The 26,439-nt window shown below is 39.2% G+C and overlaps 1 long non-coding RNA gene across 1 annotated transcript in view; it reads left to right on the top strand.

The window, feature by feature from the left end:
- LOC139986997 (uncharacterized) overlaps window positions 1-23,994 on the top strand; it is a 139,401-nt gene extending 115,407 nt beyond the window's left edge. Inside the window, exon 3 of the long non-coding RNA XR_011799767.1 lies at window positions 23,319-23,994. This is a non-coding gene — a long non-coding RNA (uncharacterized lncRNA). The remainder of the gene's footprint in view (window positions 1-23,318) is intronic.
- The last annotated feature ends 2,445 nt before the right edge of the window (window positions 23,995-26,439 follow it).

Below are 26,439 nucleotides of genomic sequence, written 5' to 3'. Positions count from 1 at the left end.
GTATATTTATATTGCACGTATCACGAGGCTACAGTGTCGCCTTTCTAATACGAAAAACCAGAACCAATTCAAATACGAAATGATACTAAGTACGTGGTCCGTTTCAAAAGTAATGAGATTGCTGGCTTAGTAATTCAGATTAGTCGTACTGATAAAAAACGAATTAACCGGTACGATCTCGGAAGTTTATCAAGGTATTCAGGTTATACATGGTATGTTTTAATCTGCTTAGACGATAATTACGAGATAAATTATATTAGTGTTCCAGGTCTCGTTAGTCCGTGATGACAACGTATCGATTTACGTTGCTTTGTTCGCTAATTTTTTATTCGAACATTTGAGATTTTTCGTAACTCGATATTACAAAATCGTAGTGTCGACAATTTCAAGATTTTTTATCGTATTTAAAAATAATGATGCGTAGGAGGAGTGAAAGGAAAATCGATCCGAAAGTAGCTATATATAGAAGTTAGTATAAATATAATCTTATTACCTTTGGAACAAATCACGTCGTAAAGTTTAATGATTTTAGGGTCCTTAAGAATTTCCAGGTCATTTTTCTGATTCGTTAAATCTTTCTTTTTCTATGATCCATACTGAGTTCACAACCACGCCTATCGACGAGCAAATTACTCGTAAAGACGTCGTTTGATCTTTTCGTACGAGTTCATAGAACAGGATGGTTCGATGGTCGGCCATACTGACCAACAATGTTCCATGCTGGTTTCACTGTCGCTGACTCGGAAAGAATGGAATGTTTCATTACTACATTTGCGCTCGTAAACCGAGAACGCTCAGTTTCACAGGGTTTGCAACGGTGAAAATAAGTAACCGAGACCGGCAGGTTAACGAGATTCTTCCGTTTTTGAAATTATTTTACAATCGACGTGCTTTCCTTTATCCGTGTAATTAACTTTAATTAATAAGTTATTCCTATGTTTGTTATTATAGAAAATTCATTAGATATTTTTCCAAGCCATGAAAGCTCGTCGCAACAAAGAGCAAAGTTATAACTTGATTAACTATGAAATTAAAGACATGATACTTTTAAAAATTGAAATATGATACGTAATTAAATCGCAACTCCCAAAATCTTGACTATGATTTTCATCTACCAATCGTCTCATTTCTCTCCCTTTAAGATTGTAAATATATAACTAAATCCAAATTCTCAAAATCTGGACTTGCACCATTGGGACCTTCGCTCATAAATTGTCACGTTTCTCTGCCTTAACAATAAATAAACCAGTAAATAAAATATTGTCACATTCGTTGCCCTTCTTCAAGATAAAAATATCCCTTCGAAACTGAAGTACATATCCAGAGTCAACGAACCCAAATCCACCCTAAAACCGGCATCTTCGTCAACCTTGCTCCTCCGCATCGAACACGCTTAACTCTAACAAGCTGTACACACGATATTCCCAGTGATTTCTATAATCGCGTCAGAGGATCGAAACGTCATCAAGCTGGATCGCGACAGGCTATTGACAAACAACTTGGTAATTTAGTGGACGTTGGCTGTGACAGAGAGAACTTGGCCCTTGAGCTTCGTCCACACAAATATAAGATCGCTATCAAGGCGACAAGATTTCTCCACGGCCCGCTCCTCCATCGTCGCTTCCTCTCTACACGCAACGCAGACACACGTTGTACCCTCGTACGTTCTCCCCTTGGACGTTGTAACCAATCTCTTTTCCACGCTGTAAAGTTTTCTAGGCGGGGAGAGAGTGGGCTGTGCTTGAAAAGACGGGGCCAGAAAACTATCCGCCGATAAAAAGAATGGTTCTTTAATAAATAATGGGCCGAGTCGCCGTTCAGACAGCCGCGTCCCATTGTAAAGCGTTTCTTTTGGCTCGGTGAAACCAGCCGGAGAAACGAGAAGTTGAAGACGCTTTTGGCGAGACCGGTGTGCTTTTATACGATCTATACACCATCCGCTTCTCTTCGCCATCGTTTCCGTTCCTTTTTCATCTTGTTGCAAGAACAGCCAGGGAAAAGTATCGCGTGCCTCGCGACACACGCGAGATCCGACGATTCGTTCGATCGACGACGATCTGGTATCGCTGGGAGAGGAAACGCTGGAATTGCGACGAACGAGACGGACGGCGAATCTCGTTCCATGAACAACTGGAGGATGGAGAATTTTTCTCGTGAGTTTGCTGCTTGATTGTTTCTATGAAATGAAAATTTGGTACTTTTCTTACGTGTTTTTGTAGTACTTACGAAATTCAAATCTACAGTTGGAAGTTGTAACTGAAGAAGAATACTGTGGGGAGGGGGCAGGGCCTATAAGATAAAGTAGCGAAATAAATTATAGTTTTCAGTTATAAAGTAGGTAAAAGTTGTAGAATAATTTAGGTATTATAGTAAATATACTTAGCATTTGTATCTTTACTACAAATATAAGGAATTGGATTGGTAAAGCATGTGATTGTCAAAAGAATTAGAAAACGATTTTTTTAATGAAAAGGAGAGTGTATTATAAATTCCATACAGGATGCTGTAAAAGTGAATCAATTTTCTTCTACATTTCCGATGTATTTCCGTATGTACGTAGAATAATTTCTTATTCAATCGTGTATCAAACGCGATCCGATAGAACGTAAACTTTAGAAAAATTAAAAAGATAATTGAAGAGGCACGTGAGCGAAACCACGTGAAAACTGTTGTTCACCGATAAAACCCAGAATGAAAACTACTTCGTAAGTTCTCCGTGGAATTCACTGGAAGTTTAAGCGTCCAGGGACAAGGATCTTCTCCTGGTATACCTGTGTCGACGAGCGGCATAGGAAAAAAGCTCGTGCTTTCACCCCGACTAAGTGCATCGTAACATCCTCGCTCATTATCTATCGGACGATTATCCCCTGACGCTTTAGCTATTGTTCTATACCAGTTTCCAGCGACGATCGATACCTCTGCGGCAATAATAAAGGATAGACTAAACGTTGAATCCATCTAGCTAATTAGCAATTTTTTTCATTAATTAGTAATTTCATTTTGGCGAACGCCCGATTTTTTTATGGTGTTCTTCAAGGTTGCATTAACGCAAGCTTTCGTTCGGAATCTTTTTCAATTAATTAACATTACCGATTTCGAATAGCAATGCCAAAGATTTACTTTTTTTCACATTTCTTATATCTATTTTTTATCTAATTTAACGCTTCGTGGACATTGTCTCGCAGTTTCTGTAGGTAGATTGGATCGTTCATATTCACGCGTGACTTTTTGCTGTTCTGATTTCAAAAAATCTGAAACATCCTAGAATACTATAGTATCGTGGACAAGGGTTCTGGGGGGTGTTGGACGAATTATAAACAAGCGGTTGCGAAACACGTGCGTGGCGGGGCTAAGACAAAAGACATGAGGCTAAGACAAAAGACAAGGGGTTGCTAAGGGACGATAAAGGAATTAACAGTCATTGTGAAGTGAGAAGCCAGAGAGTGCGAATTGCGTTATCGAGATAGTGTTGCTAGCGTTGTCGAGAGAGAGTTGGATCCGTGGTGACGAGAGTTGCAAATTAATTATCTAGTTGTCTTAATTATAATACGTTATTGTGATTAATTCACGTTAAACAACCATCGTTTCCTGTTTAATCAACATCTGTTTAATTCATTTATTGTAAATAAACTAATTGTAGTAAGGATCCTACAATACTTATCAAGGTCTCTAGGATTTTATACGATCAATTTCTTAGTTAAATATTTCAAATGCTTTTTGATAGAAATAAAAATACACTTGGAAAGAAAGTGAAGAAGAAAATGCGAGTGAGACGCGAACGAAACGTAAAATGAACGTAAACGATCAAGATTGCTTAATGAAGCTTGAAGAAGTTGAAGTATTTATAGCGCTCCCATAGCAGTTTCCTTTGAATTGTAGAATTTTCTTATTTGTATAGTAAACTTCCGTATAGCATCTATTATTCCGATACATTTGTGATTCCCCCAATAATGTCGCGTTTATGCAATTTTTATGAATTACGTCACTGCTTGATTCTCTTAGTGGGTTAAGTTGTTTCGATTAACCTGCCACTGGCGAGAGTCGGTTGAAAGAAGAGAAACAGAGAGAGAAAAAGGAGAAAATACGGTTACGACAGAAACGTGGATACACGATTATGCGATTAACCGGCCGATCTTTTATGCATTCAGCCTGCCCCACGATAACGTCTCCGTTTTGACGAAGTACGCTCAGGCTATGTGTATATGAGTATGCTAATATTTGTGTAAGACTGGAACACGTAGAGGAACTCGGCGAAACAAGCTTTCGGGGACGATGATGAGGATCGATGAATTGCGACCTTTCTTCTCACTGAGGTCAGGGGTCAAAGGTATTTATTAGACTCGATTTACACGTGGTGATACGTGATAGTATATATTTTCGGATTATTCTTGGATTTTGTTTATTTATCACGAACGTAATAGAAAAATATTTTCCGTACTTAATATCTCAAAAATTGTGTATTAGATCCCACCACCTCTATCCCATTATTCGCATACTCTACATTAAACACCTAATATTCGCTATTCCATATCCATTATCTCAAGGCCATTTCACATTTCCATCCCACATTCCATACTTCATGTACCTTATCTCATATTCTATATCTCGTAACTAGTGTTCCTATCTGAAATAACAAGATAGGAATGTTCTTCGACTAAAATAGCAAATCAAGGTGAGCCGAACGAAGATGTGTAACTCGTTCCGGTAACATCTCCAATGGAAACTGTATTCTTCCGCGAGATCGCTAAAACTTGAAAAAGAATTAAGCCCTGAGAGAATTCGCAAATACATTCATCGTGGTCGCACAAAGCATCATATTTCTCATTGTCTGGAATTCTAACAAAGAATCATGCACCCTTGAACGAGTACAGGAAATCTTGACGAGCAATCGAAGCCATTCTAGATACCTGGTACCTGTTTTCCAATTTCCAGCCGACTCGTAAGATCGAATCTATCGTGGAACAGAAGGCCACGATGCAGCACATTTCACAATATTGTCGGGCCCAGGGCCTGTGACACGAGACCTTCCTCCCCTCCTCCATCCACCTAGAGAATCTCGTCCTTAAAATGTTCCAAGTGGAAGGGGAACTGCTAGAGGGGACTGTAACCCTCGTCACCGCAAAACTCGACTGAAAATCGAATTCTCAGGGCATCGGATGACAATTTGGCCTTTCGACGACCAAAGAACTCGAAGAGCCATGGGGATAGGAAAAACGAGGAGGGGAAGTATAGATAAATCTGAGCAAGCCAAGGAAATAAAGGGAGATGAAGAGAGAAGATATAGATAAACTTAAGCCAGCTAGGAAGTAAAGCGAGATAGAGGAAAATATAAAGTGACTACAAAAAGATATTTGCTCGTATTCTTATTTTTCTAATCAGGCGTCTGTTTATCAAATTCCCTATATTTCATATATTTTCATATATTTCATTTTTATCGGATATGGTATCACGGATCAAATTTCTGCCATATGGAAATACCAATAAATAATACGAAATTTAATATGTTCGGATCTAATTCACTAGTATGTAAATGTTATGATAAATATAATGGTATACAAATATTTTCTGCGTTCACTGCGTGTATATAAGTAGGTGTGCATTTTGTATCGACGATATACGAACGTCAGTGAAGTATTTATATGAGTCAATAGCAAAGTAATAATCAGGAACACTGTCGACTATTTTCTTGCGAAATTAAGATGTACATATTATACGAAACTTAAGTCGCTTACGTAAGAGATCGCCAATGATGTATTAAAATTGAATACACGATTCGTCGAGGTGTTAACCGGTTTTAGATACAATCTCCAGAATTAATGAGCAATTTAGAGAACAACCTCCTCTATCCCTTTGCAGCTTGACAACTAAACGAGGCGAGGATGATGAGTTTCTTGAATAACAAAATGGCTCTATAACGTTTCTTAACGTGCTAACGCCAACCTTTTATCGCGCGTTAATTTTTCCAGATAAATTCTGTCGCGCGAAAAATTGCCAATCTTCTGACCAAATTATTTCCAATTTTATAACTAAACTACGAGATCCTTTATGCATACAGATACACGCATACACGAATCTAAGCAATCTAGGAAATACCGCGAGATAAAGAACAGAAAAGGAAGAAGACACAGATAAATTCAAAGAGGCCGTAAAATAAAGCAAGACGGTGAAAAGAAGGGGGTTGGGGCGACAGAGTGACGACAGCAGGGAGTGTCGAGGGGAAAAAGAACGAAGATAAACAGATAGCAAAAGAAGGACAGAGAGAATAAAAGAAGAAACGATGTCGCGCTACGTTTGTCTAAGGAGATGTTATCATCGCGGAGGAGGTTACACCAGGACAGGGGCGTACACGATGAAAAGGTGCCCGGGAACGAACCAGACCCCTAACAATCGTGTCGCGCATTCTTCTCTCGGCGATCCGCTTGGTCCGATAGTTTCGACAGAGTTGCAATTTGCTCAATGCGGTCGACGCGCCCTTTCCCCTCTTGCCAACGATCTGTTAAAGGTTCCTCCACAACAGGTCCAAGCCCACGACAATGAGATTCTTATCAAGGATCAGGGCGTTTTCCACGCGCGCTCTCCCTTCGTCCTCGTCTTTTCTTATGCAGCTGTGTATGCATAGCGCGCATACGCCGACAATTGTGCCTCTTCCAAGTGTTGAGCAACGTTCCAGGTCGTTCTTGTGTTTCCTCGGGTACAGGGGATCGTACACGCGTCTCTTCCTGGCGAATATCCTAGGCAAAGATCCGATCGGCGAGGGGGAAAATACAGTTTTCAATATGCCGGTGTGCGTAGTCCGACTACGCGAGGAAAATCCAGCGAATTGGATGCCGGTATTTCGAAGGAATATAGAGGGAAACTGTTGCGCGAAGAGGAATTTTAAAGGTGGCACGAAAGTGGCAAGGATAGGAAAATTGTCTCAGAGTGTTTGAAATTTTAGTTGAAAGTGCAGAGGTTTCTTAGGGTTTTTAATTATTGGGAAACGAGAGGCTGAGAGGGGATTTTGGTATTTCGTTCGGACGATCTGGTGGATGATATTTCCCCGTTTATTTGAAGAAAAGTTGATTTCTATTTGTTAGAGATAGACAGCCGTAGAGGGGAACTACTATACGAGTATCGATGACGTGAGATTGATAAGAAAGCGACAATTTTCCAAGGCTGTTGGATTGATATTTTGAATTATAAATGAGAATATGAAAGTCTCGTTTGGGATCTTTAATTTGTTGAAGGTGTAAATATGTATAACAATGGAAGAGTAGAAATTCAATGTCACTTGGAATTGAAATGCGTTAAGAGAAAAGTGGTATAGAATTGTTGATCAATATAGAACAGTTTTCGTATTAATCCGTTGTTTATTTTTTTCTAAAATCTATATGTATTAAATTTATTCTATAGATTGAAATTGCTTTCCGATATGTTTAATCGGAATAGGTTTTCAAAATATCAAATATCTACACATATATATGTATATGTATGTACATACGTTTTTATTAAAAAAATTTTGTTTGGAAGCTACGATCGCTGTTACTAAATTTATACATATCTGTTTTTATGATTCCTAAATGGGACCGTAACAGCTGGTGGATCTGTATCTTCCCTTCTGCCCTGCTTCCAACCCTCTGCTTTTCTTTTCTTTCGGATTTTTCCTTCCCTCTCTCTCTTTCTTTTCTCCCTTTGCTGCTTTCTTTCTTCAGTTTCACATTTTGGATATAGAAAGATTCTTCGTTAAAATACTTGATGGCGTGTAATTTAAGATTATAAAGTTGAAACGTTGAAAGAAAGTTGAAAAATCTTCTTTATTTACAATTATTTTCAAATACAGTAAACAAAATCAGCATTCAAAGCATGTAAAGTTAACTAACTACGTTCGATATTTCTCATCTTTTCTCCTATTCGAAATTCCCGCCTAAATCAACATATTTTTCATCATATTTCTATTGTCGATGAAGCGAAACGATCTGATCGAAGAATCAGACACAAGGTAAACCGCAATAAAATACAATACGAACGGCCTCGTTATAAGTTTTCCTCTGAAATGTCCGCCATTAGCATATTACGATCGTTAAGGCATAGAGACGTGTCGCGATGAAAAGGAAAAAGAAAAAAGGAATAAAGCAAAAAATTAGCGATCGCGTGTTAAACTGGTGGAATCGTTGGCCAGAATGGAATTAGCATTTTTTTCGTGACCCGTGACGGAAGCATATATACTCTCTGCTTCTCTCTGTTTCATTTTTTCATTCGTCTGCTTCCTCCGTTTCGACGGGTGTGCCGCTGTTCACGGGTATTCGAGCAATTTTATTACATTGAATATCATTTCACGCTCGAGAGTATTCTCTTTATTCCGTCGTCGGCCGCGTTATCTTGTCGATTTGCAATTTATTTATAGTAATCGTGAAATTTACATCGGCTACAGTGTAGTTGACGCGGAATCGTTTCTTTAACCGAGACCAAAGTTCAGTGACGGGAGAAATTTTGCAATAAGAAATGTCAACCAAGCTAAAGATACGTAGAAAATTATAGAATTTTTAATATCGATGAGCTTTGATATATAAGTAGAATCCTTCCAGAGCGAGAAATCTTTATTTCCGCTTGCCTTCTGACTTTAATTTACGCTACAAGGTAGAAGCATAAATCTTACACATAAACAAGAACACGTGAACACCAAACCACGAAACTTAAGTACTTTGGACTGTATAAATCCTCAGTTGGTATCTTTCGATCATAGATTTAAATTAAATAGCGTTTAGGTCGAGTTGCTTAATTTTTTAATTAATTACTTTATTTCAACGTGTTACCATCGAATAAAAGACAAGATATTTTACGTCTAATATTTTATAAACTTTGACAAAATACGTAGTATTTCGCACTTTGCATCCATAATCAAGAACAGTTTCGACTCTATGACCGATATAATTAAAAAATATTTCAAGCAAAAACGCGATTGGATCACAATAATTTGTATTTTGTCTTTTTACGTGGTAAGGAATTTATCACCTAAGATATAGAACATAAAATAGAACTAGGGATTTAGTATTCTTTGCTCTATCTTCTCCGATATATTATTTAATTAATTTGGAAGGAGTCTGTCAGAGGAGAGACATTTTCTGACGAATAACACAGTTTTCGCGTCTTCACCGACGACGCGAGTACGGTATAAGTACAAATCATAAAACGTATTCCATCTGGGAAAATCCGAGTTATTCGATATCGTACGCCTTTCATCGAGCACCGCGCGACGACAAGGGATTTCCGTTTTCGAGCGACATTCATGAATCGTGTAATTCGGCCTCGTAAAAAGACCTGAACTTCCCGATTTGGAACGATTATACGATTCGAGGTGCACGTTTTACCTAGGTCTCCATCTGGTAGTTCGATTGCTTTGAACAGCTTGATACTGTTACGATACGATAAAAAGCTGTGCAAGAAGAATTATTTGAAACGCGATATTAAATTACTTGGATACTTTGTCAAGCTAGAAATAGCCTGCTAGAAAATATTTTGTATAATTTATAATTGAATTTTAATAGAATCATTTCACAACGGTTATATTCGTCGGATGAAAATTAAATAATGGGTTGGCAATTAAGTGATTGCGGATTTTGTCATTAGGTGGTGTTGACGCAATATTTCCACATAATAAATTAATGTCGATTCTGGTCAATTATAATTGTTGCGAATGCAAGCACAATATAATTTATTCTAAATATAGAAAATAGAACTCTCGAAAGATTCCAAAGTAAAGAAATTATCATATTCAAGATATCAGCAATCTAAACGACAATTACCTTTTCTTGCCTCACTAACAATTTCATAAACCTTTAACAAAATCAAAATTCGATTAGCTGCTACGAAAAGTCGTTTTGTTGGGCCAACAATGGAGTCAGTAGGAAACGAAACCTTGAAAAAATAATTGGAAAAAACAAAACATCTCGCGTAATCCTTACTCGCGTAATCTTTCTGATCGTAGGACACAGTTGCTGGAGCGTTCGCAAAGCGGAGCCAGACATACGTTTCGTTATTTTCATCGGTTGTTCGACGGGTTTTAATCCTAGGCGGAGGGCGCACAGAGCTGGTCGCTGGTCGCTGGTTGCTAAAAGGAAAAATGGTCGTCGTAATACCGCAACTTTCCAGACTGTCGGGAATCGCCGACTCGTGAGACGAGTTCGAGACAGTTCTCGTAAAGCCGATACCCGACGATGGAATTATGTGGCGTTCACGATTTCGTGCAGACACACTTACACATAGTGCACACTCCTTCCTAGCTTCCGATCCTTCCTGATTGAATTAAAGTTCTGAAGCAAGCCGTGCGAACAGCCGTTCGAAGGAATCCGCTGATAAACGTGCAACGACAAAGTTCCTGGAACTAACTCCGGAAAAATATCCTCTGCAGCGAGTCGTGTTTTTTTTTGTCTCTCCTCAGAAATCGAGAAGACGAAGAGTTGATTATCTGTATCTGGGTAATCAGATTTTAGAAAAAAGTATGATTGTTTATGAGACTCTCGTTTTGATTGAGAAAATAGAATATGGTAATTGATTTTGTGAGGGACGGGGGGTTAGAATGTAGGTCAGGGTGTGTTGTAGGGTGTGTGACGAGTGACTGAGGGTCGATTCGAGGAGATGGAACGTTTACATTGAAGCATTGGTTATGAGTGGACCACGAATGTTTATCAAAATGATTGGAAAGTGAGATCCAAACAGAAAGTTCTTTCGTCTTATTAAATATTATTACGCGGCTTTGCTCTGAATGTTTTGTATATTTTCTAATATTGCGTGTTTTTCTTGCAAATTCGCGAACGTTTAAATTTGTCGCAAATACACCAACGTCTGTGATCAACGTGATTAAGAAGACGGAACAATTTTGCCAATACGAATGTATAAAGGAGATTTGAATGCCTGGTGACACCTAACATGGCAAAATTTGTGTCGTGAGCGTGAGATGCTCGAGGTTGTGGAACGATTGGGAGAAGTGAAAATTGCAACGAGTAGATATCGTGTGAGTAATATGGAATGTTTGGGATTATACTATAATTTGCGAACAATGTACAAATGTTTATTCAATTCTCAATTGGTATTGTGGAATCTAATCGTTTAATAACCATTAATAGTCATTATCGTAAACTAAAATCGAATATCCTGAAAATTAATGTAATCTCAACCTTCTGTTAGGATCTATTAGGAATACAAGGATTAAAACTAAACATTTTACTTCCCCATCCACTGATTCTATAATACAAATACATTATTCGCTCTACTACAATAGATAGCGATGGTAGTGGTAGTAGAATGTCACAGTATAATAATGGGAAATAAAAAAAAAAAAAAAAAAAAATACAAATCATAAAATGGATCTAGATCTCTCATCGAAGTGACTGTTTGTATTAAAAGCGAGATTTCTTTAGTAGAAGTAGCGCAGATTTCTTTCCCTGTTAGTTTACGAGTTGGAATCATATGTTGGCTCACGATATATTTATTCAGCGTAATACGAGCACAGAATTCATCGAACGGAAGGGATATAAAGAAAATAAAAAGCAATTTCAATACAAACTAACAAATACGTATAATAAACCATAAAGAACAGCCATCGCCAAGATTTCGCAAATCGTATAAGCCAGTTTACTCTCGTTTTCGAAAAGAAACGCACGATGCAAATACACGCGACGGCGCACGACTTAACGAGACGAATTAATTGCCCTAATTGAGGTTGACAAACGAACGAGCCTGTTAATTAATCGCCACTCACGTGTCGGTGATTCTCTGTCGAAAGTGGAGATGATGAAACGCCAAGATGAAACGGTACGATTCGCAGCTTTTGTCATCGGCTGCACGTGGCTATCTATCCGCGCTTCTCCTTAATCCGATGAAAGCATGCGATACCGCGTACGAATCGCGGATTATATCGATCAAAGGGACCAACCACGAAGTAAACTTGAACATCTGTTCGCCATCGTCTCATTTAATATCCCGTCTTTGCATCATAGTGTCAACATTTGTTTCTGTTCCGCGGCGTGACGTATCCTGAAACTTCGAGCTACATATTATGTTAAGACTGTGTAGATTTTGCGAGAGAAACTTTGGGATGGAGCTTAATGCAGTGGTGTTTATATGAGAAAATTTGACGCAGAATGCTAGTGGTATTGACTTTTGGAATTATGTGGAATAATTAGTATTAAAGGTGTAAGTAGAAGTTAATCGAATAAAGGGAGCAACGAATGGTGAAAGGAATGTTTAATTGCTTAGTTAACGTAACGAAGCTAGAAACAACAATTTCTTGACGATGGCCATCTAACAATGTAAATTTATATATAATATAAAGTAGTTTATCTGGAATATTTTGAATTGAAGATTGATCAAAAAATGACGAAGGAAGTACGGAAGTCTTGTTCCATCGGTAGAATAAAATCTCCAACTTTTTGGTAAAGAAGGTTTAAATACGCAAGCTTATATTGCGATACACCTGTAGCGTGCGTAGTATCTTAGCCACTTCCTAACCCGAAAATTACATTTTGCCATTAAATTTCAACTCCGCGCGATAATAGCGAACTTTCGATTAGATTTCTCCAAACTAAGTTTATTTTTGTTACACGCCACGTTCCCCGATAAATCGCCGATTATCTGACAAATTCCAGGATAAAACCTTCCACGTTTTACTTATAACCACCTCCCGATCTAATTTTAACGAGCTAGTTACACGTATCGCGATACCCGCACTACTTTTCTAATATCGATAACCACCGATAACTACGTGCAGTTATCCCACACTCCAAGTGCCACGATCACCCAATAAAAATCATTTTATATATATATTTCTACATTTCTATTATATATGTCAAGTTCTCATTGGGATTAGGGGAGTGTAACGAATCTTCATTTGGATTAGCCATTGTTGTTATACGATATAGATGATATTTACGGGTACCAATATGATTATTACAGAATTTGACAAGTAACCGTGGCGATTAGATACTCCAGATGCTAATGACAATGATCTTAGATTCAATAACGAATCCACAGTCAACGGGATAGCAAATGTTCCAAATTCCAAAGTCTAAGTCGAACTCAACTTACTTGTACACAGTACAAGTAGAACTCAACTAGCCCTCTCAGTCCAAGTGGAACTGCACTTATATACTCTTCTCCGTACCTCTCTGTATTCCTCCAACCAACTATATTTTTAAGGAGAGCTATGATATACAATTATTCCATACCTCTGTTGGTAAAAACGTCCATCCCGTGAGCGTGGCTACGTTTAGCGACCCGTTGTGTCACTTCGAACCCAAGCCCACACTTAATCGGATTAAATCATAAACAACTACTTCTAAGTTTTATTATTTAAGTACAGCTATAATGAAAAGTTTAGACTAAAGTGTTGGGGGTCTTCCCAAAAATTCCAAAAGAAAGGCCCCGATGTCCTTTCATTTCCGACATATATATACATATTATATTTTTATATTTATATTTCTATATTTTTATATATATAGGAGAAGGGACACCGAGTTGGTTCTCCCACTTCGGTTGGTCCAGTCCTGTCGAAAATCGCCTCACTCCTCCCCCGAGCGATAATAGATAATTTTCTTCCCCCGTTCTTCGTCATTATCGTGTGCACAATGCACGAGGATGTGTATTCGTATACGGTGGAAAGAGAAATGGTTAGCGGACAGGAAGCAGCCTGTACACGGTAGAGGAAGGCGAACGAAGAAGCCGCTCCTCTACACAAACCAGGGCCCTGTTCGCCGTTGTTTGGTTGGTGGATCGCGAAGCTTATCGTGATCTACCAAGCAAAAGGGTTTGCTTGCTTCAATTAACGAGGAAAAATGGCCGTCCTGGGCCTACATCTTTATTTTCCGCGGCCGTATCGGCTGCCGTGTGAATTATTAAAACGACCTGCCCTCTCTCGTACTCTTTTCGTGCTCTTTTTGGGTTTCGCTTTATCTTTCCTTCTGTTTCTTCTACAATGGCTGGCGAAAGTATTTGGACACTTTATCGTAGGTTACTTCTACGGATGTGTCGTATACGTTGTATAAACTATTCTGGAATTTCAATAGTATCCAATAGTATTGTAACGAGTAGGTTGAGAATATTTGTGCAGATTTATGTTTTTATGAAGATATTTAAAAAAATATAATCTTTAGAGAATATTGTTTTTACATAGGAAATATTACGGAGGGTATTATATTTTAGGTATTTCATATGTTTTACATCTCTGTATTTATTCTCTGTATTTCTATACTTTTAATTCTTCCATTGATGTATAAAAATCCTAGTATAGTGATCGAATATATCTGGTCTATCGGACAATGAGAGAGAAATCCTCGAAGTCATTTATTCGTATCAACAGTACAGAAACTATAGTCAATTGTTAAATATCGAACATTGAAGAGTACAAACTGAGAGAATAACCAGAGAATCATTTTTTATTATTGTTGAAATTAATCAATTAAGCACAGAACAATGGAATAATATATTTACAAATGCATACGTATAAATCATGATAATTACGATATCTCGTTACGGTATTAATGAACTTCCAGAATGCGTTTCGTATAACACGCGTATAATGGCATATTCATAAAACGTGTTCTGCAAATGTTCAACTGTTTCCGCGAGATACTGCTCGTTGAATTTGATTCTTCTTCTTGTGTCGCCTTCTACGATAAAACGATCGAAAGGGGAACGTTTCGCACAGAGAGGGTCGTCGCAGACGGAGCTACATTCCGGCACGGTCGTCGTGTAATTTGGATAAATACTTGCGGCGGTTCGCGGTCTCGGGAATGGCCAGTTCAAACCGCCTGACACGGGATATTTAAGCCGCAGACTCTGTTGTGCGGTTCGAATTACCTAAACGCAGGAATTCTCCGATTGCGAATGGGCCCGGTTAATGGGCAGGTGCTATACTATTTCACTGGATTACGATAGTTCTCCGCCCTCTTTTCTCAACGTTTATACTGGAGATTGTTCACTGAAGTGGCAGAGAATCACGGTGAAACTCGCAAAAGTTACAACCCAAATCGTTTGTCGTATTCGATGACTTCGTGGTATTCTGGGTGGATGCGCCAGTAAAGGACATCAAATATTTGTTGTTGATTGGTGAAACTTTTATTGATCGAGGAAGTGGAGGTTTATTTCTGAAGAATTGACGTATCCGATGTTGTTGAGGCGAAATATGATAATTGACCCAGATTATTAAATAGTGAATACTTATACAATTTTGTATTTTTCATGAAGTGGAAATTCAATAATAATACGGAAATAAGTACAAAGAAGGGATGGATTTCATTTTATTGTACATAATTAACGAGTTTTTTTTCATAATATCGAATATATGGATCTAACTTTGAAGTTTCAAATAAGATAATAACTCTTACAAATTTTTAATCGTTTCCTGTAAGAGTCCTAATTTTCACGAACGAGGAATATTCGAATGTTTATATATTCAGAACAGTCATTTATTCGCACTGAATCTTACCTCTGATTTATTATAGTTGAATCTATTTTAAAGAATAATATCTCTCTTCCTTTTATATATTTTTAAATAGATATTATACTTGATTTCAAACAGTCAACACGATGAAAAATTATATATAGATAAACTTAAATGTAAGATACAATAAAGTGGAATATAAAATAAAATAGTAGAAATATAAGTATAAAACCAATAAACGATGTATGCAACGAAATAATCAAACCACAAACAATTGCAAACATGTCCTCTACGACTAAAACCGACTCAAACTTTCCCCTCCTACATCGTCTTATCAGCGCGCAGCTCAAACAGAAGGTGCTTATCACCGAGCAAATTTGCGGACTGGGCTATCGTCCAAGGAAACGTAAAACGTTGGCCGGCCACCGATTCCCATTCAGGCCGCGGTTGGTTTTATCAACGCGACGAGCGGATCATAAGCACGAGATAACCGTTGTCCTTTCCCTGGGAAGGTTCCCTCGACCGCGCAAACCTCGCTTTATCTAGAATCCACTACACAACGCGACACGACACAACCACCTGGGATCGCCTCCGTTTTCTCCCTGCGGATGTTCCACGCAGATTTTTCCGAATTCCATCCACCTCGCCCTATCACGCTTCGCAACAAGCTGATGTATCGCAGCCCGGTGCCGGAGATATTGTCCTACCGGCTGAAGGTGCGCGTTGCAGACGAAGGTTGCTTCTTCGTGGGGAAGAAGGTAGAAGAGAACCATCGTGAGATCGCCAACGTGGAGAACGACGAAGCGAAACGGTTCTGAGCGCAGAGAGTTGCTTCGCTTCCATCGAAGCGATACAACGGCCTGAGAAGAATGTAAGAGCGAATGAGACAGACGTAGGATGTTCGAGAGTGCGCATAAGAGAGAGGAGGATAGTAAGGGCGATAATTAAGACGGACGCTGATCTTGCGATAGCGGGCTTAGTCCTCACGACGAGGACCCACCCGCTCTCGTAAGTACCGCACATAACAGTACTTTCTTTACTTCTACGTTGCACATGTATGTGTGTGTGTGTGTGTGTGTGTGGTCGCGTGTGCAGTTGTGTACTTTGGTTGACCACTAGCTGGAAAAGGCTGGAAGCTACATGCTCCGAGCAGCGATATTGTCCATTATAGCGCGATTCTTGAGTCTTATATACGCTGACGATCAAAAGTATTGAGGCACTTGCTTATTTCTGACATGATGTATTTTAATAGTTTCTATCGCAGCATTGTCAGCGATGAGCCTTCTTCTTATATATGCTAAGGATTAAGAGTATTAGGGCAGTTGGTTGGACTGGCAAGATGTATTTTAATCGTAGAATTAGAGGTAAATCAAAGTGCAATGATTTTATTCTTTATAATCGTTGTAGACACAGTAGCGTCATAAAAAGTATTCCAACACTTGTAGATACATTTTCTGAACATATTTCGTTTATTATGTGGAACATTTTGAAGTTTTGTTAGCGTTACAGTAAGACACGGTTGTCTCGTACGTGGAAGCTATGAGATATTTGAGATGTAAATAGCGGAATCATCTTTAGCATTTATTATTCATCGTTAACGCTGTATACTAATTTTATACTACATATATGCTTGCAATAAACGTCTCGTACCTACACCTTTAAAAGAAAGAAAAGAAGAAGCCTTTACTTGGCTAACTAATTTTCCATCTTTCCCTCTGATGTCGCCTAGTATCGAACTAGAATGGCATTTCTCTTAACCTTTTCGTTATTTGATAGAAGCTCATGGCAAAAACGTTACGAACTTCCCACACATTTAAAAAATCCTCTTCTACGAGAGTCCCTTAACACTTTGACTGCCACGTTAGTCATATATGACCGACCACAGTTCTCCTGTGACGCCACGGTGGTCATTGGTGACTGGAGCGCTTGAACTTCTTACAATTGTAAAAATTGAATGAAAATTGACAGTTAGGACATTTTGAATATAACCGATAAATAGAAGATACTTTGAAATAAAAAGTGCCCCATTGAACAATTAAACATTTTTATTAGAACATCAATAAAAAAGAAACGAGAATAAATCTTGCATCTAACGATGCACTGTGTTTGCATCCATATCTTTGAAAGATAATCTACGAATATTATTATAAACACAGTTTAGAAAATAATCGTAAATGCTGCTTTATAATCATATAATTGAAGTTAGAAGTGTGAACATACCTTGCTAATATCTTCTACACGTTTCAACAATATTCTGGACGTTTTGCTTACCACGAAATAACGAATGCGAATGGTTTGTTGAAATAAACGAAGCCTCGTTATAATATGTCGCTATCAACTGTTACCAAGGCGCCACGGTGGTCACCCGTAACCACTAATAAGATAAACGGCCCACTGAGGAAGAATGTTGTCTTACATCATCAATTTATTACTATTTTGCCATTATATGCTTTAAATAATAAAAATACTCCCGTGGCGTCCTGTGCGAAACATGTGATTTCAGTGTTGCAGTCAAAGTGTTAAAAAAATTCACTTGTTAATTATTACAACCGATTCACCGCAAACAGTTTGGATACTCATAAGCTGGTATAGTCTCAGTTATTCGAAAAATGTCATTCATAGAAGGAGGAAGATTCTAAGGAACTAAGGAGGAAGGAACTAAGACACAGAGGGTTAAAGTCAGAGAGGAGAGAGTATGAACGAACAACATCTCACGGAGACCAGGGATGACTTTAGAAGAAAGGAGAGAGTGAGTGAGAGAGAGAGAGAGAGAGAGAGAGAGAGAGAGAGAGAGAGAAAGAGAGAGAGCCTGGAGGAGTCCAGCACCAAGATTTATCGGCCTCTTACCGATACTGAGCCGTGCTCAAAATGCTGCAAAACACGATGAGACTGTGTGCGAGCGTATATATACGAGTCTGAGCCGGATAACGAGGCGCTACCGCCACGGTAAATAGCCCCCGGTCATTTATTAGCTGAATTTATCTTGCCACGCGTCGAACAAAGGGATACGGACTATACGCTGTGCTTGTTGTCTTCCCTTCAGATTCACCTTAACCTCGCTCTCTCTCTCTCTCTCTCTCTCTCTCTCTCTCTCTCTCTCTCTCTCTCTCTCTCTCTCTCTCTCTCTCTCTCTCTCTCTCTCTCTCTCTCTATCTATCTATCTATCTATCTATCTATCCATCTATCTATCTCTATCTCCGTTTTATTCGTAGTTCTACGCTCTCCCTTTCGTTTCGTAAGCAGTGATTCTTGTTCATGCAACGGCGGACGAGAAGTCCGTGTCCTGCCACCCCCAACCCCTCCAGCAGAGAATCAACCGCGAGGCACCTGCGTGGAGGTTCTTGCCTTATCTTCGTGAGACTATCTGCCCGGAATTATCGGTGAATCCGAAAAATGACGGTATTAAGATTGGCGCGCGGGTTCCGCCAGCCTGCGTACAGAGGCACGTATACAGGGTGTTCCGTAAGTGGTGGTGCTATGGGTAACTCTGTTGCGGAAGAAGGCAAGTCGAAAGCGTGGAATGGGAAATTTCTATATGATCCTTCGATTTTGGAAAGAATTGCGATCAGATGCTTCGTCGCTCTGGTTCCGAATCGTTTGTTCTATCCTCAATGACTCGTGAACCGAGGGAACCGATGCTACTTTGTGGTGCGAGGACTAGAAAAAACTGTTGCTTTCTCGCAACGATATTAGATCCTATTTAGAATTTGCATCGTACCATCGTGAAATCGTATTCGTTTTGCCAGTGACACGTAACATGGGTTGGCTAATTACATTTTCTTGAGAAATGGAATTAGGACGAATTTTAATCGGATAGACGAATTGTCAAGTAGGCGTGAATTTTGGACAACTTTATTAATTCGGATGTAAGTGGACAATTGACAAGACACTGTTCTATAATATATGCGAATATACATTGAAACGTTTGATCAAAAATGTATACTGCACAAATTCCCAGCTCTCAATTCCCCCGATAAGCAAACTCAACAGGAAAGAGATTATTTTCCATACATTCGACCTATTCCTTCGCGAGAATACAACTTAGTAGCTCTACGAATAAAGGAATTATGCCAAAGAATTGCTCTACGCATAGCTTGTTCGAGACTTAAATAAATAAATAAATATGCGGAAAATTATCCAAGAAATTGCATAGAGAAGGTAACGTATTTTCCCGAGTTAGATCTCTTCTTAGTAACTAGAACCTAAATTCTAACAATAATATTAAAAATACAATCTTATCGGAAATACGATCTCACGAATAATCACAGAATCAGCCAGCCCGTGGGCAATTATACAGCTAGTTTCAGCACACCCTGTATAAACACGCAAGGGTGGTAAGAATGTTTGTGCGTGTTCGCACGAATGTATACACGCGATACGTTGGAGCGAAGCTGGTGAGCCACGTAAAAGGAAACGCGTGTTGTACGTGCGCGGAAAACGCCTGGCCAGATCCGCGCGAACGTTGATTTGCAATCGTACGTGCAGAGCCCGGAATCGGTTCGTGGTCTGGCTGGCCTCTCGCTTACTGTACTCTGTCCAACTTTGTTTGCGAGTAAGGTCTCCACAGGGCAGGATATCGAACCGGTTTTTATGGACTCTGGTTAATTTGCCGCCTGGTTGCACGCGTGCTCCACGAATATCTACCGAACGATGAAATTTTCGTATATAATTCCGGGGTGTAAAGTTGCTCACGCCGCTTCTGCTTACACGTAGAAGAGACGGCTGATGCCGTGTTTGACTAACTAGCGGCCTGATGATGAGTCCGAATGAAAGGATCGGTGACTTCTGACGATTTTTCGAGCGAAACGATTCTTTCGAATCACCGTTTTTAACGAATACTGTTTCATGGTTGTGAGTCACGAATGATTTAAAGGTTAAGAATTTCGGATGGTGAAAATTACCGGCTCTCGAAATCGAGACCTTGTTCGACGTTGTAAAACTCGAGAAATGAACGGTATTTAAATTCTGTTGATTTTATGAGCTCCGAGATTGTGACTGATCGTTACGCTGATACATGCAATTGGAATATTTCAAATAATTAGAAATATTCTGTCATAATTTGTCACAAAGATACACAGTCATGATGATTTTAATCATGGAATACTGATTTATGGTTGGACGTCGCGAATTATTTAAACGACGAAATTTAACTCTTCCGAAAGTCTATGATCAATTTTATATATTTTTAATTAGAATATTTGAAATGTAGATTGACACGGTCGTTTAAAAGAGCCATCGTCTTCGCTGTTCACACGTATTTGTGAATAATTTCAAGATTAAGAACTTCAGACTCTAAAAATTAGAGTTCTTCAAGCGAACATTTCATATTTAAAAAAGCAAGAAAGCGAATAATCTATAACCATCGTTGATCTTATATCTCTTAAAATTCTGATTAATTCTCATGTCTAGGTACGTATTGTTTATTGCATTATATGATTGGAATATTTAAAACAATCAATAGCGCAGCTGTTGAAACGTTTCTGCCACTCCGTGTGTTGTTTAAGATTTCGTAAGGGTTCGAGATCGAATCTTGATAATGTTTTGACACTTTGATTATCTGTATGGGTTATTTAGTATGCCACAGCGTTCATGATGTTCAATACGTCCGCTTTCAGTCATGATTCCGTAATTGCTTTCGCGCGAACTTTCATGCAGCTCGCGACCATATTTTTCATTCGCGCCGCGATTGCTCGTTTAAATTCTAAAACAGGATATCGTGGTGATGAATAGAGATCTCCGTGTGGAATGGGAAATACCCAGTCACTTTTTTCTTTATTAAGATAACCAAATAATTTCTTTTTCTATTTTAATATCACTTTCACCAATATCCTCTCCCAGAATAATAATGTTAAAACTTGATTCGTTCTATAAAATCGTCCAATATTACAATCCGCTCTGGATCACGTTCAACGATACAGGATATGCTACGATGTTTATCTCCAAGTGAAAATCTTGGAAAGTTCCTCAGAGAATTCACATCTACTTCCTACATGAATGCAAACGATCGATGTTTGTTATCTCGGTAAAGAAACTGATTATTAAATTTAACCAATTAATTTATGGATTAAATAAACAAGTCACAGCGTACTAAATTTCTTCAAAAATTTATACAATTTTCCATTCCTATCGTATATTCCCTTTTTTGTATACTAAACATAAAAATCACATCAAGCCAAGGAAATGAAATTCACCTAAAGAATCGTATTAATTCAACTCTGGATATAACAATTTAACAATAGGGTGGTTAAAATGAACAATTTACAGGAATCTCATAAATTTACAGCAGTACGAACTTGGTAATTTCAACGATGTTTAACAAACTAATTCTATCTCTTTCGATAAAGGTTCTACGCTTTAATCATCAGTAATCATAATATCAACATCTTATCTCTATTTCAACTACCAAATCTTCGAAACATTTCATCTTATTCTCGATCGAATCTTATAAAGCAACACAAAGCAAACTCTCAGAAAGTTATAGCCACTACCCATAAAAGATGAAAAAACCGCAAAAAATCAAAAACAAATATAACGCGCGCCTCTCCTAAGGAGGAAGCGCGAAACGTCGGAGAGTAGACGTCGAGGATGCCGCGCATAAAATATGATACTTCGCACCTTACGATAATTTATCACCGACGCGTTTCCATCTGAATCGAACGGGCCATGGGAGATGCTACCCCATCTGCGAACTCGCTTCCCTCTCGGAAACCAAGGGGGATAAGCTACGGTGCATTCGGCAAACCGAAGACACGTTTCTGGTTCGGCGTGGCGTTCCTCTTCGTGGCTGGCGCACGTTCCTCGTCACATCATTAAACGAGCCACGCCGCGTATGATCACAGGACCATCAGAGAGGAACTGAGGTATCAGCCAGGACGGTGGTTTCGACGCGATTTATCGCCTCATGGGTGCCGCTTGTCGATCGAAACCGACGTATAAACCTTTGCCTGAAGGGTCGTAGGTCGGGATCGTACCTTGAGGCCGCGATGAACCGACAGAACGAAGGGGGAAAGGGTTGTGTTGATCCTCTTCTTTCATCGGTGTCGCGCAATGCGCCCCTAGGGTTAAGTGGAATTCTTCGAACTTTTATAATTATTTTCTACGGAGGCGAGATCGTTAATCAGTAATTGGACGAGCGGTTCTTGCCGGGAAACGAGAGTGTCCACGAGGCAGAAAGAGGGAGCAAGAGAGAAAGAGGGAGAGTGAAAGAGAGAGAGAGAGAGGTTATTACGATGTTCCTAGATCAAGCACACGAGAGAGGTTTATGAAGAGGACCCGATACGCGGGTAAAAGCGACGTTTATGTTTCCTGCTAACGGTGTATTTTATTAACTAAGGCTCGCAGCTCTTTGTATCTTTTTTGTATCCGATGGATACCAAGCTCTGATCGATTGCCGCGCCTTTGCTAACGAGTCGAGCAAGTTAGTGTCTGCTATCGCTTAGGAAAACGCCTTCGGGAGATGAAAATCAATTGTGATCCAAGAGATTTAGGAGCAGTTAGAAGCTTTTATCGAAATGTTTGCACGTTTGTGGTTGTTGTGAGCCGTATTTGTTATCTGTGGGCTAGTTTGACGGAACTTATTTTGTTGAAATCAAGGATCAAACGTGGATTGAATTTATAAAATTATGGGCTAATTCATAGGGGATGGTTGCGGGATAACTCGCGGATGTAATTCTCAATCTGTGGGCTACATTTGTTGGGAGATTTCTGGATAAGTAGTAAAGATAGAGCGGCTGGAAAAATGATTTGCACGTCATTGTATCTGTTATACTTGGATGGAAACATTTTTAATAGTTGTGCGTGAAGAATAGTTCAGAGTGCTAAGAATAATTTTAGCGATGTCTCATAAACGTAGTCCGGTTCCATTGTCGTGATGTTTTACGATTTCCTGTGGTTTTTTTTTCAGAAGCGTCACGTTCGAAGATTAGCATTACGTGCGCCCTAACGAGGGAAGCTGATTCAAGCTGGAAGAATTCTACGTTGACTTTTAGTATTATAGAGTTGTTCTACTTTGCGAATTTGATTTATAGGGAGACTAAAGCAAGAATGGAGAAAAAGCGGTAAGAAAAATGACACGGTCTCCGGTATTTCACGCATGTAGTTATCTGCTACGACATTTAATCCCGAATGTTTTCACGGAATTTATACAACAAAAATGAAGTCGGATTCTTTCGAAACGAATCACGTGTAACGATTTGCTGTAATATATTTAACTTATGTAGCACGTAGGTAGAGATCTTCAGAAATATACTGCCAGTGAGCCTGTGACATTTTTAAACAATGTTCTAAGCTATAATAATGATGCTAAATGAGAGAACTGAGTCAAGGAAAAGATATGTAAAGATTACATCAAGAAAATTATATCGTTTACAGATATTTAGACGGGACGATAAAAATCTAGTCAGAACGAACAGATCGTTAAAATGCGATTGTTTATGAATTTGTATCCCTCCACTTACACCGTTGCTAGAAAACTGAGGTAGAAACTTTCCAAAATCAGATACGAAAGATCTTCTACCATTTTTAAACAACGTATCACGTTACTAAATACATTGCAATGCTGTTAGTAACTGAAAAATAAATAACGATTCGAGAATCGAAATCTCATAAGATCAATCAAATCGGAGCAACCCACCCCCGTATTTACAAACCTATATGAACGACACCAACCCTACTCTATTTCACCCTTCAATTCAACCATTCGGCGATTGAAATCAGAGAGCCAACGAGCGCATCGAACGCGTCGTTGATCGCGTAGCCGCGTGAAATTTGCCCCTCGTAAATTTCAACCTGTTTCACATCGTACAGAATTTACTATAACATCGATCTGTCTCCCTGGTTCGTGTTCTCCGGCGTTTGTGCTCCTAGGATGACTAAAACCCAATGGACGCGAGCAACCCGATAAGAAACGTCGACGTGACGTTCCCGGTAACAGTTCCAATTTGGGCCCGAGCGAGACAGTAAGAAAATTGGTCCGATCGTAGTAACTCACGTATTTACCCACTCGCTTCGATGTTTGATCACGGATATATTGGCGAAGAGAGGCGAAGGCACGCACGGTGGTCTCGCGGTGTGGTCCTCGGGTCGAGAAGAGTCCACTGATAGCATTCTCACACACTGTTCTCTCCTTCTCCATCCTTCATTCTCCCTTCTCTTTCTATCCACCTCTTCCACCGGCTTCCCCTCTTGTTTCTCTCTTACCTTTTCGCTGTACGTATATTCTTTCTCTTTCTTCGCTTCATCTTCTTCCTCTTCTTCATCGTCCTTCGTAGTTGCCTTCTTCCTTGCAGCTTTCCTCCTCGCAATTCTCTCTTGTCCTTCTCTCTTTCTGTCTGTCTGTCTGTCTGTCTCTCTCTCTCTATTCTTCATCGTCGTCCTCTTCGTCTTCTTCGAGTACCACATCGGAGAAGAAGGACTTCTGACTGTACCCGAATGAGCCGCGATTTTTCGCAAACTCTCGCTAGCCTCTCTCTCCGGACGTATAACGTACAATTACCCGAAGACCAGATTACACGGGGCATGGGAGAGGCTCTCTACGCTCGTTATGCCATCACAAAGCCCCGTTCACATTGGCCCACTTGAGAGAGCGAGCATGGAAGAGAGGCTGGCCGACGAGATGTTGATGCACACCGACCACGGATCCCCGGGACCAGGACCAACTACCTAAAGGGGGAAAGAGAGGATGAAGCAGAAGGAAGTCTTATCGTTTGCCCGCTCGGAATCGGTGTACACGATGCCTCTACCTGGGTACCAGAATTCAAGATGTTCCCAGTGTAGATCGATATTTCAGGTACTCCTGCGGCCTATGGGAGTGGTTCAGCTGCCATTAAAACCGACAACACTGTCCGATACTAGAAAACCATCTAACGATTTTTTCTTCTCCACTTCCACGTTCGCATTCTCTCTCCGCTCCTCTTCCATCTTCCTGTTGTGTTTAGTCGATCATCCAGTTCGTATTGGAATTCTTCTGTATAGTAATTGATAGCGCGACACGTGTTGTTAAGGGGTTCATGACTGACGATGTAACGTTACGTTTCTTCTCGTGTTTACAGCATGCACAGATATCTAAATACAGTTATTAATGGTTTCGAAGGAAGACAAGGATGATTTCTTGAATTTGTTTGAATTAACGATTACATGCGGTCTGAAATACGCGGTACAGAGCACGCGGAATAATCGATAGGATTGTATAGTAATTTAATTTTCATGAGAAAAATACTCGTTAACACTAGAACTACCACACCAGTCAAATTGACTGGTTTTACAATTTTATTTTAAAATTCCTGCTTCATGTTATATTTTTTTCCCCCGCAATGATGTAATGATTTTCGCAACAATAACTAAAAGTATAATATAACGAATGTTATTTCGTTTTTTATGTATTCAAATTCAAAATAATTTTGTATCAATAGCAGTCAAAATGACTGGTGCTTGTCAAAATGTAAAAGGGTCCTGCAATTTGTTTATCGAACCCCAAGTAACCAGCTTCCTCGTTTTGTACAACTCCCTACACGTTTTTAAAATTTTTACCGCGTATCATTCGATATGATGATATCAGATATCAGGAAAATTTCGGATTGATCGCTAGATCGCTAGATGCTAATATTATAAATACCACACCATTCAAAATGACTGGTTCTGAAATTTTATAAATTTGCCAATCCTCGTTTAGGGATCATGGTCGGAGATTGATTAATAATACCAAAAATGTACTGCATAACATGGAATTGCTTCTGTAAGAAAGTAATAAATCAATAAATATAAAAATATTCTATTATTACGTATTTTTTAGAGACCAGTAATTTTGACTGATTTTGGTAGAAATAGCTTCGTGTTAACTATCGGTAGTTCTAGTGTTAATTCTACCCTTCTCGACGCCTCCTGAACGATGGGTAGACATGAAACACCTGTAATAAAATAACGATATAGTTCTAGAAATAAATACACGCAATAAACAAGTAACATTGTAAATAATAAATTGAGAAATAAAAAACGTAACCATAATTCAGAAATATTCACAGTATCGT

The sequence above is a fragment of the Bombus fervidus genome, chromosome 4 (assembly GCF_041682495.2).
Source record: "Bombus fervidus isolate BK054 chromosome 4, iyBomFerv1, whole genome shotgun sequence".
In the NCBI taxonomy this organism is placed as follows: domain Eukaryota; kingdom Metazoa; phylum Arthropoda; class Insecta; order Hymenoptera; family Apidae; genus Bombus; species Bombus fervidus.
This window is presented reverse-complemented; position numbering and strand designations above follow the sequence as displayed.